The sequence below is a fragment of the Euprymna scolopes genome, chromosome 40 (genome assembly GCF_053919585.1).
Source record: "Euprymna scolopes isolate OS-2025 chromosome 40, ASM5391958v1, whole genome shotgun sequence".
Lineage (NCBI taxonomy): Eukaryota > Metazoa > Mollusca > Cephalopoda > Sepiida > Sepiolidae > Euprymna > Euprymna scolopes.
This window is the reverse complement of record NC_136521.1, coordinates 34,500,928-34,516,359: the sequence shown is the minus strand read 5'-3', so window position 1 is coordinate 34,516,359 and position 15,432 is coordinate 34,500,928. Positions and strand designations below refer to the sequence as shown.

General features: G+C 32.8%; 1 protein-coding gene and 1 pseudogene across 2 annotated transcripts in view; one reads left to right on the top strand and one right to left on the bottom strand.

Moving 5' to 3' along the window:
- Positions 1–15,432, bottom strand: part of LOC145265485 (uncharacterized) — a 117,926-nt gene that overhangs the window by 84,254 nt on the left and 18,240 nt on the right. Inside the window, exons 1-2 of one of the 2 annotated variants that reach the window (XM_080121360.1) lie at positions 4,697–4,858; positions 824–865 (exon numbers count right to left, since the gene is read on the bottom strand). The gene's annotated coding sequence lies outside the window, so the exon portion shown is untranslated. Of the gene's footprint in view, positions 1–823; positions 866–4,696; positions 4,859–15,432 lie in introns of those variants that run through there. The other variant, XM_080121359.1, reaches the window with a different exon arrangement.
- On the top strand, positions 14,411–14,589 carry LOC145265835 (U2 spliceosomal RNA; annotated as a pseudogene).

The following is a 15,432-nucleotide window of genomic DNA, read 5'->3' as shown; positions in this document are numbered from 1 at the left end:
TGTTGACACTCATACAAGAGGACTTCCACAGGGCCTTCCAGAAGTTGTTGGAACAGTACAATAAGTGCATTGCAGCTGGAGGAGATTACTTCAAAGGAGACTAGAGTTTCATGTGTGTACTATCAATAAAAGTGCCCATACGAAAAAAAATCTGGAAACTTATTTAAAGCACCTCATATATACTCCCTTTGATCACATATTTTTGCTAGCCTGGGAAGATAGCATCATGACAAATATACACTACACTGCCTTCTTCTCCAAGGAGAACATAACACCTGGGAGGATGGTATCCAGATAACATTGAAAGATACTACCCCTTCCCCAACTGATTAATGAAGGATAATACATCAGTCTGAAATAACGAAGTAAATACATAATACAGCATTAAAATATAATAAAATAGTACAATTATTACTATAGTTTTGACAAGCAGTTCTATATTAGGAAAAGATGATCACAAAGTATCTCTTGAAAATGGAATGATCTCTGATGAACTCATCGCACTTGTGCCGCCTTGATATACATACCCCGACAAACCTGTTTAGCAACAAAATTCCAGCGTTTTACTGTAGCGGTCTTTTGATGCCAGAAAGCCTTCTACTCTAATAGCTTCTTTCCTCGGACTGGTAAACTTTGTAATTCCCTCCCAATTACCTACTTTCCCGACAGCTGTACTGACATGCAGAAGTTCAAATGTAATGTAAACTGGCATCTTGTTCAAACATGGTAGAAGGAATACACATTTCTCAACTGATTTCATTTGATTGTAGAAGTATCTAACTTATATTTCTTGTAATAAAAACAAAAAAGAAAATATACTTACCTATTTTTACTTCATTATACATTCCAATTCATTGTAAAAATTCTGGAAAAAATATAAAAAAAAGTTATGTCAGTTATATAAAAATGAAATGGCTAATTATATCTTTTCAATGGATAATTTTGTTAAAAATTTGCTTAGTTGGTTAACATGACTAATACTGTTGTAGTTCTTATTCTTCAGTAGCTTTTGGTCTTAATAAACAGTAGCTTATATTTAAAGTTTCTGAATACATGTGCTAAATGAAACTGAAGCTATCAGTAGTGTTAGATGACAACTGGTATTTTTTCAAGTTAATTACAAAAGTTTTAGCTAAGAAAGTTATTAACCATCTGTAGATTTTTTTTTTTGTATAAACAATAGAACACATGTATACAAATTCAACAAATTGTTTCTATTAGATAACAATTTATTTGGCATAATGGTAATAGAGGGTTCAATGTTTAATAGTCATGCTAAAAGCTTAAAAAAGAGTACTTGCTCTTTTGATAAGCACTCAATATTATAAGGTAAGAATCAAGGATAAAGTGAAACAATCCTGGGAAAGAAGTGATGCCCTCCCCTACACCTTGATATAATAACTAATAAAAAGGAACCTTTGCCTTGGGGATCACCCTCAACTACGGTCGATCAGTTTACTTGTTTTTTGTTTTAATTAAATACCTTTTAATTACAAAAATGTTACAAATAACTACCTGTATTTACTTGGTGTTACCAGGTGAAAGTGTCAGAGAAAAATAATCAAATACCTATATTTACACTTTGTATTTTTTTTTATAGGATTTAAAAAATGTTTCCTCATTTTTATTTTGGATTTCCACAAATATTTGATAAATAGAATAATAATTCAATGTATATTTATCAAAGTTATGTATAGGTGAAAAACAAAGACACAAGATTGTGTCTGATAGTTTATTAATCTTCTATAGTTTAAGATTCAATGTCTGTGTAGCAAGGTGCTTGTGTGAGGTTTGTGTGCCCCCTATAAAAAGTAAGGTTAGAAAATCTGCATAAAATCTAAAAGTGCATTCTTATGTAAAATATAATGAGGGATTGGTTGTTTGGTCGTTTTTGTTTTACGGCATATCAACCCTTTTCAGGTTATTTAATGCCGAATCCAAAGATTTTGAAGAAAGATTTTTTAATAGAATATATTTGTTGTTTTCAAGTCTGTTTCTATTTAACTCATAGTTGGAACCCTAACAGGTACTACCACTCCGGGTCAGAGTGAACCTGGGAGCAACAGCAATTAAAGGGTGGCTCCACACTCCCCAAAGCTCGCAAGCTGGGGCCTCACCACTGGATATAGTTTAAGGTCATATCCAGGACCTGTAATGATGGAAGATAATAGAAATGTTCCCGAATCTCTAAGTGCACCCCTATAAGGACATAAACCTTTCAAATTTCAAATATTTTATTTCTGTGAAATTTAAATCATATTTAAATTTAAATTCGGAGAGTTAGTTAAAAAAACATTTTAACTTCTAACTATCTTAGCTGGTGAAACTGATGGAAGAGAGTTGTACAAAGAAAAGCCAAAAACTATATGATCCCCCAACTGATGCCGTTGCCATGTTTTTGAATAAAAGATAATGAAGCAACTTTAGTAGAAGTTCTATAACAACAACAAAGTATTGCTCCTGTATGGTCAAATATTACGTTTCCAGATGTATATCCCCTGGGGATGCAACCAGAATTTTTATCAAAAATCTGAGGTTACATTTCCTCCCTTGGGTAGTTGTAACTTCATGCAAAATTTTAGAAAAATGTAATGAGTAATTATTGAGAATTTTTTAAACGAACAGAAGAACAGATGGAACGGACAAGGGTGAATTCTAAGATCTAAATCCAACTAAGTTGGTGGACCAATAATATAATGAACACGAGTGTAGTGACAAAAAGTACATAGTACATAATATCCAATTTCAAGCAATGTCAGATTTGTTAATAGAGATGAAACCAGAAAGAAATATTTTAGTTGTACTTTTACAAATAAAATGAAGCGCTATCATCTAAAATTCTTATATAAATATAACACTTGAACTGTTAAAAAAAAAATTAATGTCAAAGAAATCTGTAGAATTTCTACATGTCCACTAGTACATATATTTTTGTTAATTACAATATTCTTTCTTGCTTAAATATTATTTAGTGCTTTTAAAATAAAAATAAACTTAAATATATAAAAATCAGCATGCTCTTTCATTGCAAAAAGATGTTATTTGCAGAAAGCATAGTAATACAAAAGAATGCCCAACAGGTAATTTTTAAGAATAAGGTTCGATATTATTTTGGTGGAAAAAAAAATAAATAAATAAAATAAATTATTTAACATATGAATGGTCAATTTAAAAATGTAACCACTATACTTAATCTAAAATTTTAATTATTTCTCAAAATTATATGTGGAGCCATAGCAAAAGCAAACTCAGAAAAATATCTGGTACTCAACGACATCTTTTTTTAAAAGAGCATCTAATTGTGTAGAGGAAGGAACAAAAGAATATGTTTCCTCTCTACAGTGCTCCAAAAGTATCCTTGAAGAACATGCATTTTGTACAAGATATAAATTTGAATTTCTACAGTTAACTCCCTTGCTTTTATTTAATTTTTGTAATTATACATATATACTAGCTGGGGGGGGGGGGGTACCCGGCGTTACCCAGGTGTTTGGAGGTGTGTGTGGTTTTGGGTAAATCAAAACTCCGGGTATGAGGATCGAACCCAAACCCCTTGAGGCAAAGTTGGGAATTAAAGTGTGAAAAAAAAAAACGTACGACGTTAACCACTAGGCCACCGCGAAATACTAACGGAAACATGTTTGAATTTATTTAATTACTTAGAATTGGCAGGTGCACGTTTTAATGACGTCAACTTTGACTGCGGGGTAGTATTTTATTTACTGCGGGAACACTTTTTCTTATTTTTATTTTCCCAAGATGTTGGGGGGGGGGGGAGCTCCCCATAAAAAGGGGATTGTCCAAATTGAATAGCAATTCTCTGATATAAGGAAAATATTTCCACATTGATCAAAGCTGATTGCTTTCAGACATTTCCGGCGACCGGAAAAATACTGCCAGAATTAGTGTCGCTTTTATACGAAAAAGCCTAATCCACATGTGGCGAGCGAAAAATGTAGAATATTTATCTTTTCAAAGTCGAGCAAATTAAATAGACAGGCGACCTTCGTTGTAGAGCCTTTCTTGGACATACACAAAAAGCGAACATACACACATTTTCGCTTTTATATATATATATATATATATATATATATATTTATTCATACACATACACTCAACACTATTCTTAACTGCTGCACACCTTCAAGAACAATTATTGATAAAAAGATTTTATTGTAAATTCATAAGACAATCGGTTACTTACATTAGATAATACTAATAATTAAAATGGAAAAATTATCTGCAAAATTTTTTTTATAATTTTATGGTTTAAAACAACAATTTCAAATACAATAACTAAATTAATTTAGCCATTGTATTATTAATAAAATCCGTATTTACTTTTCTTCCCCACGAGCGCAGAGTTAGACATAAGGTCGGTTTTTAATGTGAGGAAAATCCAGTATCCAAAAAGGGAGTTTACTTTTGCGACAAAAAAAGTCTCAGTTTAGAAGGATTTGTCAATCAGAACATTTATGCTATGCTCTTAAGCAAAAATAATTAAAAAAAAAAAAAAACTTTAAATTACACATTTATACAAAAAGATTTACGTTTGTATGTTCAATTTTTTTCTGCTCGTGAAAAGTCACTAGCAAAAAAAAAATTTGAACATGCAAACATAAGTAATAGTAAGTATTAAAATTTGAAAAATCTATTTAGAATTCTACTCTTAACATCAATAATATATTTCACTTACCAATATAAATACATCCTTTCATTTATGAAAACTTTACAAAAAATCTGCCCAATCCAAATGGAAACTCCAAAAAAACATATGATTCAGTGTTTATGCAGGAGTCCTGCCTAAAAGTAGCTTTTTTTGTTGTATTATTTAAAAAACGGTCTTTCACTTGTCATTGGTTGAAAGCTTTGCCTGTTGACCTACATACCAGACCCCCTTCCTCTTCCTAGGGTGGGGGAGTGTTGAGACTACAAACATGAAGGAAGAAGAAAAAAAAAAGGTCTGCTAAATAAACTATTACAGCCTTTCAATTACTTTCGTCTATCACTTCTCTTACCCATGATTTTTTATTTACTTTATATATGTGTGTTGCTTTTACATTAATTATTTATTAGCTAAGATACTGTTTGTTGAGTTGATAGGATGTATTTTGTTTCTTTTTACAGAAATATTTCTTTTATAAATTCATAATTTCAAACTATTTTATCAGTTAAAACTTGATTCATTTTAAAGATAACTCTTATTTTGAATAAGTGAAACATGCATGGTCCCCCCATGAGTGCACAGTGAACGAGGCATAAAAAAAGTTCAGCATTACCCCCCCCCCCATTTAGCCCCAAAAGTCCCCAGAGACGTCAAATCCTGGTGAAAATGAACAAACGGTGCAGTTTTAGGCCTTAACATATGTAAATTTGAGTTCTGCACCATGCAAAAAAAAGAAATGACTAAATCCATCATTTGACCCCCGCCCCCATTTAGACCAAGGCCTTAACATATTTAAATTTGATTCAGCACCATGCAAAACTGCTAAATAGACATACACAGGCATCAATTTTTTTAATAAGCACAAAAGTGTCAATTTTAGCCATTTTAACACGAAAGGCACCCGGGGGGGGGGGGAGTTTTCCTGGAAAATCCGTTCTGTTACTTTTTTACTCATTATGTTTAATGTTTGTGCAAAATTAAAAAAATTCCAAGGTGTAGTTATTGAGAAAAGTGCAGATAGACGAACGGACAAGGGTGAATTTACAGGTCCACCCTTCTTTTGTTGGAGGACCAACAAAAGATTATTATTACATTAGGAGAACATCCCTCCAAAACAGATAAAATTAATTCCCCAAATAGAACAGTTTTGTAATCATTTTTATGTCCTATTACAAAGATTAAAATTCAAATACTAAAAACCCTTTCTAATTTTGATTAAAATCCATCAGATGATTTTAATTCTAGAAAATATCTAAAATTAAAGGCTCAAAAGTTTTATGAAATTGAAATTCATTAAATTTTGCTCAATTAGTGTCTAATGATTATGGATCAAATTCAATACAAATCTTAAATATTTAAAGAGACTACACTGACAAATGAAGTTGAATTTTGACTAAAAGTTGTTTTATTAATAAAGCCAGCTATTTATATAGTGGTGTGTTATTTTCTAATAGACCACAAAATATATGGCATAGTCATGTCTACACAGATCACTAAAATTAAACCATGTTCAGTCTGGTCAATACTAAAATTGGTGAAATAGTAGATTCTGTATGTGCTCTCTCTACTTACCTCCGCATTGTTATCAGTATAGTGGACTCAGGCAATGCTAACTTTAGAAAGTCATAGTTAGAAATTGAGGAGCAATCCTTGTTTCATAATTACACATAAAACCAACCTTACAGAAAGTATCCACTGTCTCAAGACTGCATGGAGATCCACGAGACTATAAATATTATTACCATAATTTATATTATTAATTTTATAAAATGTATACTTACATTAATAATGGGAACTAATTTACTCATCCAAGTATATGAAACGTTTGAAATAAAAAAAGAAAGCAAGTTTATTTTCTTGATGAAATTAGATTAGACTGTTATAGATTTAATAGAGTACTCAAGTACCAAGCAGAAGAGATGTGTAGGTGTGTGTGTGCAGGGGAAATAATAAGTACAACTAGATAGAAAAGCTGAGATTAGAAAGGGAGTTAACTCAGAAAGATTCTCAAATCCCTAATGACCCAGAGGCTGTCTAGAGAAGGGGGAATATTTGAGTGCAGTTGGATTTTCTTTAGACTGACCCCTCCCCACATCTAATTCAAACTTCTAAACTGGCTGGAAGAGGGCGCACTTAAAAAGAGACATAACAGAGGGAGAAAGAAAGTGTGTGAGAAAGAGAAGGAGGGGGTAATGTATGGGTCTGTCCCTACAATGTCTAAGTAAACAATCTTTGTTTATGACAATCAGTGCAACAAAAACTAAAATTATTTGGGATACGTTTTTTTTTTTTAATTAATGAAGAATACTACACAATTGAATCTTTTGGCCACATAAAAGTGTAGTGTCAGTTCTATCCTGGCTCAATGAAGGAAGAAATTCTTGTAAAATTAGATTTCATCCCCTTTGTGGGGGGAAGCCGGATCTTACCCACATTACAAATTCCTTTTATTTCAGAAATATTTTTTCTATGGAAACTATGCTTTCATGAATTCAGGTTTAATTTAGTAATTCCAGTACTTCTATAAGAGAGAACTCATATCAGTCTAAATGTTTATGAATGTAATTTAAGGAACAAATTGAATATGGCAGAACCGTCACAGAACAATCAATTGGTAATAACATTAAATGAAATAAATTTTCATTTTTTTCCTTGACTTAAGGTTAGGGTCACTCACACCCAATGTTTTCTTCAAATCATTAAATGAATCAACTTTATTTTTTTCAACTTTATATTTTTTTTTGTTTGGTACAATCCTTGGTTGGTGTCATACAAAAATGGCTCTGTGAAAGGTCAAGGAAAATAGAAAACAAAGAAGGGAAGTACTAACAAGCCTTGGAATGTTGGCTTAAACCATTCAAATTCCAGAGAAAGCCAATAGTAGTAATCAGTTAAAATTAATGGTAACCAGCTGGTATGATTTATAATGGTTTTTGAAAGAGGCATAGAGTGCCAAAAATCTGGCAAGATTTGTCACTTAGACTCCAGGGAACACCGTGTTATTGGCAGTGAGCGATCATTGATAATGCCTCATGAGTAAATAACTAGGAGGGACCCATGAAAATTCTATAGATAATTAATAAAAATTGAATTTAATTTTCTTATCTACACTCTTATCTAAAAGTCACTTTGTGTGCAAGTTCCTTCCTCATAGGTCCCAGAACAGCTAGGCCTATCTTTTGCAAATTTCACACAAAGCTAATTTATGTCTGACAGTGTTCTTAGATATGTATTGTACAGAAATTCATCCGATAATTATCAAAAATGAAAAAAATCTGATCCTCAAAATAGTCTTTTCTTTTGTATAGAAAAAGAAATTTTTTTATGTTATAGCAGCCAAGGGATATAAAATCTCAGCAAATCATTTTTTCTTTAGAAAAAAAAAACAAACAAAAAGATTTGTCATCTGAAAAATAGTTCGGTGATAGAGCATTTGACTAAAAATCGAATGATCCCCTGTTCAAGCCCAGGTGTATCTCACCATTTTATTTTAATTTTTTCTTATGAGTTCAATTTACGATAAAAGAAGAGGTATGATTTAAAATTGCCACAAATCATTTCTTCCTTTGAATATTTTAAAACTATACATTAATCAGAAGTGACTTTTCCAGGGCACTCATCATCAAGTCCAAATATCAGCTGAAGTGATATAGTAAACAAAGAGATGAAATTTGATGAAAAACATTTTTCTAAATTTTTATTTATTTAGTTCTTTTAGTAATGGTGAATAAAATAGAGCCTAACTTTCAAACACACCGGAAGTTGGCATCCGCGTCTCTAAACTCAGGTATGGAAACACAGAATCGATACAATTTCCAAATATATGTTTATTTTTTTCACACCCTTATAATAAAAATATATAAACTTTTTTTTTATCAATTATTTATTTATTTTTTAATCGCGCACATATATCATATTAACTTGATCAAACATAGTTAAAACTGTAAAAAAATATGACACATTCATAGTTTTTTTCATATTTCTGTAAATAAATATATCTTTAAAATATCTAAATAGTTTGACAAAATATATAACATATAAACTTAGATAAACATAGTTATTTGAAAAGATATACGGTTAAAAAAAATTTTAAATGTTTTTTTTACCCCATTATAATAAAAAAATACGTAAACGCTTTTATCAATTTTTTTTTATTTTTTAATCGCATCTCTCTCTCTCTCTCTATATATATATATATATATATATATATATATATACATATCTATATATCTATAAAAGTGAAAGTGTCTGTCTATCTGTGTGTGTACATTTCCCTATGCAATAACTGTCAATTTTTAGTCTACAGACTCGAAATTTGATATACAAAGTACTGAGATTTGGGAAAATCGATGTGATCGGTTTTCGGCCAGAAATTTGGCGATTAAGGGGTCAAAGTCCAATGATTTGACCTTTGAGAACTTTACCAAACTCCGACAATTTTCGGTTTAAAAACTTGAAATTTTAGATATAGGTTCATTGGACATGGATCTAACTTAATAACTTAATTTGAGCCCAAAACAATAAATTTTAAGGGGTCATAATAGGGGTTAAAGTTTAAAAAATTGACCACTTTTTTTTTTTTTTTTTTTGCTCAACATACATCTCCAAATACCCGGGCAACGCCGGGCACCCATGCTAGTATATGTATATAAAATATTAACTTAATAAAACATAGTTAAAACTAAAAAATATAACACATTCAGTTTTTTTCATGTTTCTGTAAATATCTAGTCTGACAAAATATATAACATTAACTAAAATAAACAGTTATTTGAAAAGATAACCGATTAAAAAATTTTAAAAATTGATCAAAAATGTTTACATATTTTATATATTTTTCTTAGAATGGCGTGAAAAAATAAACATAAAATATAACTGAAAATTGTCTCGATTCTGTGCTTCTATACTTCAATTGAGAGACACGGATGCCAACTTCCGGTGTGTTTGAAAGTTAGGGTTTCCCTTTATTCATCATTACTGTTCTTTTTGTGAATTAGTTCACCGGCCAAATTATTCCTCAAAATATATAATAATCAATAGAGGATTGATTCTATAATAATACATACGCAATCTGTATACAATTAAAATATCATGTTTAAGCGTATTGTACGACCGAGCGACGCCGGACGTCCAGCTAGTGTACTTATATATTTTTGTGGGAGGAGGGGTCTATCATTAATTGTTACCAGAGATTCCCTCATTTTTGAGTGAATGCAAATGAAATTAACAAGTATTTGAGTTTTCAGTCATAGGACCTTTTTGGCCACAGTAAAAACTGTCCAAAATGGTGGTCAAAAATGCTAGAAACAAAATTGAAAACCTAAATTCAACAAGTAAAATTAAATTGAATATTTGTGAAAAAGTTGGAGCATAAAATGAAAAAGTGGTGACAGATAATGAATAAGTACCAAATATAATCTTACATAAAGCTAGAAGTTAAAATTTAAATAATATATGGAAAAAAAGACATGCAAGATGAGTGAATCTGGAAGTGAGTCATACATAAAAATTGAATCCCATAATGGTTAGCAAATTCAATCTATTTTAAGAAGACACTAATATTTAAAAAGTCCTTATTAAAAGTAGGCACTTTTGTGTTAGTCAAACAATGTAGGATGGGTGAAGGAGGGGGTAGTATTCTGTTTATGATGATGAATGAAGAGAGAACTAATTCATCATCATCACTTTAAGTGACTAACTTTTATTTATTTTTATTTTTTTTACATAAGTACACTCTTAAACACTTAAATTACTAAGAAAAAAACTTTCATGCACTTGTTGATCTTCAGGTTGGGATTAAAGTGTAGTATCATTATCTGTGTTATGCTTTTGAGAGATTGAGATGGTGACAGAGGTGCTCACTTGTCACAAAACAAGGAGCCAAATTGAACTGCAGAAAGTTAGTCAGTCTGTGGTCGGGTGCTTGGAATAGGATCATCATCCTCCAGTCTCCTTTTAGCTAGATGAATGGCCCAGTTTGAATCCTTGGCATGTTGTTCAGACAAGGCCCTCAACTTGAAAAGAATTGGTCAGAAGTACAGTAAATAGTCAAAAAATTGGTCAAGCCTTGACTTCAAAGGAAACTTCTCTTAAAAAGAAGAGAAGAAGCATGCGCCATGTACATCTTTCCTCTCATACTGTACTGACTGCAAAATACAAAAAGGCTCTCCAACGCCTCCTGGGCTTGCTTTTTTTGGGGACAAGAAGTGATATTGGGTTCACAGACAGGTCTGTTTTCAACATGCGTGTGAGGGGGGGGGGGGCTTGAAAATACCCCATTTGGCACGTCATCAAAAGGCTACCTTTCTCAAGAGTTGAACAGTGAATGAGGAATTTGCGAGCCCTCAATCGATACTATCTTTCTCGACTTTATCTTCAATCATTTGATTGATGGTTGTGGTAGGCAATATGTAGTTCCTCAGAGAGGATGAGTCAGAGCAGCTTCCGGTGACCCGCTTATTGAGCAGTTGGGATTGTGGAAAGAGAACCGCTCCCCATGGAGTTGAGGGACAGGTTTGAATCATCTTAATAAGTGAGTTTTCCTTTACCTAGGCGATTGGCCTAGCATGTGTTACCCCTCAATGCCATACCACACAGTTCAGGCTAAGTGGATTCACTTGAGTGTCCTCGTTGCAGGACTCCAGCAGAAGAAACACTGGAACATGCTTTTTTTTTTTTTTTAAATGTAGTGAATTCCAGTGGTAATGGGAGTATGTCAGTGAGGTGATGGCTTGTATCGACCTCAAGCATCCTCATCTGCTGAATGTATCCTATGTTATTGACAATGTTGGGCCACCATGGGATAAGTACAGACAAATGAGGTTTCTTGATATCCTAGCTGTACCACAAATGGTTGTGAGGATGTTGCGACTGAATGAGAACTGAGAGGTTGAATCTTTTGTTGATCAGGATCTAATCACGTTCTTCAAGCATCAACTGAAGATCAAGATCAGATGTGATATTAAAAGATTACATTCTACGATCTTCAAAAGATGGATAAAAGTAGGGAGCTTGTGTGTACACAGATGAATCAAGTTTGAGTATGTGTCCCCTGCTTGAGTATGGCGCACAGAGTTTGTGGGAGCTAGTCGAGTGAATGCCCTTCCCATCCCAATAGGAAACCTCCGAGATGTCCACTCTTCCCTTAAATTGTATTCATCTTGAAAAGACATCACATACCCCTCAAGTCCAATTTATTTCTTCTCCCATCTAACTTTCAGCCTCACTTAGAGATTAGTCTGCTTGTTTACAGTTCCAAACAAAGCTGGAAAACAGGAGGTGGATTATCATTTAAAGGTTTGGGGAAGGTGTTACTATAACTTTTTACTTTCTGTTTTTCCCCACCCCATGGTAATGAAATTATTGTAGATAAATGACCTTTTATTTATGTATATATTTAATAAGTAAATTATTAAAAAAAAAAAAAAAAAATCAATTTTGGAATTTTAAGTAGGATGATCCCTGGATTGAATGTGGTATTATGGTGAGTGAGAATTCTAGCTAGGAATAGCTTAGACAAATATAAGGTGGAATGACAAGGATGGCCATAGACACCTCTTCTCTATACTTTTGAATACCCTTCTGCCTATTTTTATAATTATTTTATAATTATTGTAAAATTTTCTAAAATGAATAAATTTTCCGAAGTGTAGTATCTGCTATTTTCTCAGTCAAAGGGTAAAAATCTTTCTTGACTGGGCCAATTTTTTTGTCTCATCCAAAGTGTTTCTTTTTATCTCCCACATTAAAAATCAACTTCATGTTGAATTTTTATAAGGAAACAGGTAAATAAAAACTTAAAATACTCAACTGACAAAAGGCACAAGTGAATAAAATACACAGGGTTTAAGTAGGGGAGAATGTGTTTGGGGGAGGGGCAGGCTATAAACAGAATGTATATTATATAGACTGACTTTGTATTGAAGGAAAGGGGGCAGGAGCTGTTAACTTCTTTAATAGCATCTATCTTCTTTTCTCACGTTTAATTAACTTTAAATGAATAATAAAAGACAATTTGAAACGGCTATTATTCCCAACTATGACCAAACATAAATTGTGTAAAATCATTCAAAGAAATATTTCAACTTAAAAATCATTTATTTACGATTTTCTAATCTTTTTCCACTTTGATAACGACTTGACAAGAGAAGATAACTCTGCATTTTACTGATTAAGATACAAAAACAGTATCGAACCCATTAATTATTTGTATTAAATAACTGGAAGACATTTTTTGAGAATTTATGCAAAATGCGATAGATATATCACTCAAGATGTTTTGAGGGTCATGTGGATCAATTTTTGTTGCCATTAGAGCCACATGTGACTGAGTTGTAGAACATTTTTGTTAATTAAAAAACATACAATATATGTTTACTTACCCCCTAGTTAGACAAGATGAAGATGGGGGTTTAAAAAAGCCAATGTACTAGAAGTACACTTCGGCCTAAGAAAACATGTTTGAACAAACTTGTTGGCATTCCTCTGTAGAGTTGCCTCAGGCAATCTATATATCTATGAAAGTGTGTGTGTGTGTGTGTGTGTCTGTCTGTGTACATTTCCCTACGCAATAACTGTCACTTTTCAGTGTACATTTCCCTACGCAATAACTGTCACTTTTCAGTCTACAGACTCGAAATTTGATATACAGGGTAGTGAGATTTGGGAAAATCTTTGTAATTGGTTTTTGGCCAGAAATTTGGCTGTTAAGGGGTCAAAGTTCAACGATTTGACCTTTGAGAACTCTACCAAACTCCTCCACCAATTTTGTGTCTAAACACTTGAAATTTTAGATATAGGTCCCTTGGACATGGATCTAACTTAATAACTTGATTTGAGCCCAAAACAATAAATGTTAAGGGGTCATAATAGGGGTCAAAGTTAAAAAGAATTTGACTGCTTCAGTCTCTAGCAAATTACTCAGACAATTTCTGGTCTAAACATTTGAAATTTTACATAAAGGATATTCAGAGGGCAAGCTTTTTAATTGGTTTGGGTCGAAAATTTAAGTTACCCATATATAAATACATGTATGTATGTAGGTTTGCATGTATGCCTAAAACTTTCGACAGAGGTGACGGATTTTCACAAGATCAGTATCGTTTTGAAGTTTGACCTTTCAGACGACAAATATCGAAAAATTGCCTAAAAACTAATACCTTCACCTTCAACGGGGCACTTTTCTACAGGGGGTATCCTCTCCTTTCGATTGTCTAGCCTTAATTAAAACCTACGTCACTTCTGGTTTGGCAGTGGTTGTAACAGCAAAGACATCAGTCCCCCCCCCCACGTTTTTTTCCTCCTTTGCGGTACGGGTTCGAGCCTGCCTTCCTACTACCATTTTTTTTTTTTTATTTGCTCAACATACACCTCCAAACACCCGGGAAATGCCAGGCTGAAATGCTAGTTAGTAATAAACTGACATCCCTTCTTAAAGAGAGAAGATAAATCCTGGGAATATGGACATCCTAGTTCTGAACATAACCATACAACAAAATTACTGTCATACCGATTGTTGAGGACATATCTTCAACAACACTAATTATTTAGCTTGGTTTTACAGCATGCCAACCACTTTTTGGTTATTTAATGTAAAATCCAGTATTTACAGAAAAAGAATTGTTTCAAGTTCTTGATATATTCAAATATTGGTTTGGTTGGTTTTTAGAGGAAAATTGTTTTTGTTTTTGCAGAATATGATTGAATTTTACAAAGGGAAAGAAAAAAATATAACAATAGCATCAAATCTGTTCCATGGCCTTTTGGCTAGGAGCAAAGTGTAGTATCTGTTCTGATACTACACTTTACCTTCTTTGATCAGTTGAGGGAAATCCTTCTAGACTGAAGCAATTTAATTTTTGTTCCTATCCAGAGTGCCCCTTTTTAGGGAGCTGGATTTTCTCCATATTAAAAACTGACCTTCTGTCTAACTCTGCCCTCATGGGGAGGAAGTAAATGTGAAATCAAATGTTTAATGCATTTTAGGCCAGGAAACCGGTATTTTCAGACAACTGAATCTGGTAGCACCAGCAGCTACTTGAGCTGTGGCAGTAATTGTTTATTTTTGTTTTTCTTTTTGCAATCACCCCTTTTGATAACAGGTTAAAAATTATATCAAGTTTCATATAAATTTATGAAGATTTCTAAAATTTATATTTATGGGAAACCAGATTTTTGGGGAGCCACACAGACTCCACAAATCCATGAGAGTCTCTCTTCTGGTTTTGAAATATAAACAAACATTCAGAATAAAGGAAAGTGTGCTATCTTTCAATGAAATATATACATTTATAAAGTTTAAATTATTTATCTGCCTAGTTGGTGCAACCATATTGGTGGATAGCAACCATCAAGGAGCACTTACTTAGCCAAGCTCTCAGCTCTATAAGTGATCAGTCTTTGATGGAATTGCAATTGGTTAAGACTATTATACATGGGTCACCATTATTCAGTTAAAGTACTGGCTAGAGAAGACTCCTACTAGAGTGAGCAGTGGTTGCAACAAACATAACTGCAATTTTTGGTCATTAAATGACAAAATTTACAATATCTTTCATGTGCTAATGTGCTAGCATGTGCTTAGTGAGCTTAATTGTGGGGGGGGGGTCAAGCGGACATTTACCCATGTATACCTATAATGTAAGCAAGCGGTTAGGCTTTTTTAGCTCTTTGAGTTCATTTTTTACATCAAATAGGGTGGAATACCGTGGTAGGATGTTGGAAAACCGATATTCAATATAAAAACTGTTCTTTTTAAGAGTCCAAGG